Below are 4,287 nucleotides of genomic sequence, written 5' to 3' on the forward strand. Positions count from 1 at the left end.
TGGCCTCCCGAAGCACAGACATACTCACCTACGTGTACCTGCATACGTGTGGCTACATGCATACAAACACATGCACATAATACACACATACACAATTTTCCTTTGTCCAAGGACAACATACAGAGCTTATTTACAGCAGGTTAGGAGGCTTTTTGTTGTTGCTGCTGCTGCTGCTGCTGTTTTGAAACAAGGTCTCATGTATCCCAGGCTGGCTTTGGATTTAATATGTAGCCAAGGATGACTTTGAACTTCTGATCCTTTGGCCTCTAAATTCTGGGATTATAGGTATATGCCCATCTTGTTTATAGCAGGTCTAAATGAGGGATTTGAAATAAAGTGGTAGACCATTTCCCATACTCATTAAAGGAAGTTATCGTCTTACAACCCAGGTTGTGAGAGAACCTAAATGAATAACGAAACTCCCATAATCATGACCTGGAGATGGTTGTAAGAACTAGTTACAGTTCACCCAGGCCTAAGGTTTCTTGTGTTCCTCAGTTTGCAAGAAATATACCGTACACCTCTAAACCCAGACTGTTTCTGAAATGACACAGGATCCTCAAGCCACACCAAACTCAATCTTCAATCCTCTCCCTGGAGTGGCACATACCTCTTGTGGGGGCCAACCTATCATTTGGGAAGAAGGGAGCCTGGAAGAGGTTCTTTCCCATTCAAACACGTACAAGCCTGTGATACGATAGTGTAAAGGCCTCCCAAGATATTAGAGACTCCTGATAGGTGAGACTCACTTCCCATTTTGAGCGCCAGTAGAAAAAGGACAAAACAGTGTTTTTGCCAAGGATGGGTTCCTTTACAGCTAGACTTGTGGGGAAGGTTTTGTGAGGGAACTGCATGTGAAAAGTGTTCCACTCCTTAAATAGATGTAATGTTAAGACCAGGCTATTTTATTTTATAATAAAGCTTATATTTATCCAGCAGCTATGCTCATGAGCTGGTCATTCCTATGCTCAGATCATGGGGCAAAGAGGCTGGTCTGATCCTCTATACTGAATATTAGCAACAAGTAATCAGTAAATCGTGGCACTAGTTGATAATCAGAGTCTCCAAGTCTGTAGATAGCATTTATCACACCCTAGATAGAGGATCACTCTTTGAGCTGTTTAAAAATAAATCTGAATATATTCAAGCATCTTTCTTTACTTTCTTTACTCCAGTAACATAAGCTAGAGTGAGGGAGACGTATTTACTGATGTGGATGGGGACCAATGGGGGCGAGACTAAAAATGAGAGGACATTCAGGAAGAAATTAAATTGGTACCAAACTTCATAAAGTTCCGTTCCCAGGAACTGAAGGGGCTGAAAAGTGAGTACATTTTTCCTCAGCATTCGTTCGGTTGAGAAAAGAGAGTCACTTAAAAGTAGGTGCCTATCTTCAAAATATTTTCACTTTTTTTTTTTTTTTTTGCCTTCTATCTTTTTCAGTGGGTCTGTTTGTGTTCTGATGAGTTTCTTTCAATGTAATAAACACTTCGGCAAAAGCCAGAACAAAACAAGAAAGTCCCCACAGTGGTTCAAAAGTAGGACTCTCTCCCACATGGCCCCACAAACAAGCAACAGAAAATTCCTGAGGTACCAGGTGATGGGGTTAATTATCCAGGGCGCTTTCTCCGGAGTCTCCTTGCACCTAATCACAAGGCCCGAGGTAGGAAAGGGTAAATTTCTTCCCAGCCCCCACTCTAGCTGGCTTTAGTGCCCGAGGCAGCCTATCTCCCTTTGCTCTGCAGCACCCCCATGGGGCTAAGAGTGGTGTGGCAAAGGGAACACAGGGTGGACAAACTGTTTAAGGCTGTGGGTAGAAGAAGTCAAGGGATGAGGCAGATGGCTGCTTTGGCAAAAAAAAAAAAAAAAAAAAGTGGCCAAAAATCTCAGAAGTAATCCTGTTTAGAAGATCCACAATATAGCAGAGATCTATCCAATTCATACCCACACCACACCTACGCAGCAAAGAAACTCCAAAGGTAGAGATCAGATCTATACCTACACAAAGCAAATCACGTCAGCAAAATTGGGGTGTCATTTTTTTAGTCCAGTGGGATCCGTTTCAAACTCTAAAGTGAGAAGTAAGGGGATTGGGTTAAGAATTTAAAAGCAGCATGAATGTGCACTTGACAAAGTCGTGTGTCTCTGGGAGTGAAATGTTCAACAACAGTGACAGGATTAGGCCTATGTATATTTTTCAAAAATCCTTCACAAAACAGGGTTTCTGCAAAGACTGCAATAATCCATCTGTCAATACGCATTAAAATATTCTGATTTCATAGGGGCAGACAAGCGTAATTCCCAACTTCCAGCCTCCATGGAAAACACTCAGCTCCTCTGGGTCTCTGTCAGTTCTAGAAGCTGGGATGCAGCCTTTAGAAGGGATGGGGGGGGGGGTGCGTGGACCACAGCCCCTCTCACCATAGCTTCCTACTGGCCATCAAAAACCAACATTCCCCATTTTCCAGCAAACAATCAGCAGTCTTCCGAAGCTGTACCAAAATTTTAGGGTTGTGATCTGTAGATTCTTTGGCGGGATATCTTTATTAGAAATTAAGATGTGAAGAAATTTTGCAGAACCTTTAAGAACTCATCTGTGGGGTAAGGAGTCGCTTGAAGGACTCTCATATAAAGACAGCTCAGAACAGCCTGACCTTTGAAAGCATCTTCTGGTCCAAACACTTTGGGTTAATTCTTAAGGAATCTGAAATATTATTTTCCCCTCACACCCTTCTTTTAAGAGACAGACATACAAGAAACAAGAGTCTCCCTCATTCAGGGATGAGTAGGAGGGGGAAAGAAAAAAAAAACCCAACCAACTTTTAAATAGGGAGCTGGAAGGTCTGGACAAACAAACCAGGGCTCACAGAGAAAGGACTCTGCATTGCATTTGCCTTTTAAAATACAGGAAGAAAGAAGAGAAAGATTCTCTCCTCCGCCCCCCCACCCCAACTCAGTTCCACTGCAGGACCGGGCGGCGTGCAGGGCGCCTAGCTGCAGCACAGTCTGTTCCAAACACACGCAGTGTCTGGGGTACTGGCACGGCAGGCCTTCAGAATTCCCTCTGGCTGATCCCTTCAACACAGACTGAAGATTTCTTACAACGACCTTGAAATGAGCCCAGAAAAAGGGGGGCGGGAAGGGAGCAAGACTAAGAAAAAGCAGAACACAAACATGTATTTGGCTCGCAGAATTTTGTAGAACACAAGCGTTCACATACCCACACGCACACTTTTTCTTGCAACAAAAATTTTCCTAAGAGTCAACAGTAACAGAAAGAGTAACCCCACCACTTGCTGTCCTGGAAAGAACATACCAAAACAAATCCTTTGACATTTCTTTCAAGTGCAGGAAAGCCTCCCTTCGTAAAAGTCCAAGAGAATAAAAGGAAATTGCACCAAAGCAGGGAAGGGTTGGGGAGGGGGGGATTGCAGGATTGGGGTTGTCACATGTGACCAAAAATGTAAGCGTCTGTCAATGATATCGGTTTTGAAGTAATAACAATACATCTTAAAACCGTCTGAACCATCAGATAGGGAAAGGAAAAAAAAAAAACACAAAACAAAAAGCAATCGATGACAGATCCTAGGATTTACATAACAGCATAAACTTGCTGCAAAAGGCAAACATCAGGAGTAAAAATCTGAAAAATCTACAACCAGAAATCCCAACCCACCACACGTAAATAGAGAGAGAGAGAGAGAGAGAGAGAGAGAGAGAGAGAGAGAGAGAGAGAAACACCTCCAAAACAAAAACAACCCGCCACGTCCCAAATAAAAATAAAGCAAATGAACCCACCGAAAACTGCTTGGCAAATATTTTTCTCGTGGTTCCTAGTATTCTAGCTGGAAAGATCTGTTGGTGTTTATTTTATTTTTTGCCCTCCCCTCTCACTCTCTCTCCCTGCTCTCTCTTCTAACCCTGTCTATAGCATACAAGTCCCAAATGCTTCGAATCTCTCTCTCTCTCTCTCTCTCTCTCTTTTGTGTATGTAGCTGGAGAAGCTGAGTTTATGGGTAGGAGAGGAAGCCTTCGCCCCAGACCCCGGGATAGAAAGCGCACTCCCCCTCTTATGTCACGGAATAGCAAATTAGTTCTCAGAATTCCAGAGGCCGAGCCTTGCTCCGCCGAAGACGCCGACGTCACAGAGCAGGCGCCCACGTGACGGTGGCGGAGCGGGCTGTACCACCGCGCGGGGCCGCGGGAGGGGGGACCACTTCGTGTGCTCACGAGCCCCGGCCCGGATGCCGCAGACCCAGGACGGCCTTGCGGGGAGAAGCACAAAAG

Source organism: Jaculus jaculus, chromosome 5 (assembly GCF_020740685.1).
Source record: "Jaculus jaculus isolate mJacJac1 chromosome 5, mJacJac1.mat.Y.cur, whole genome shotgun sequence".
NCBI classification, from domain to species: domain Eukaryota; kingdom Metazoa; phylum Chordata; class Mammalia; order Rodentia; family Dipodidae; genus Jaculus; species Jaculus jaculus.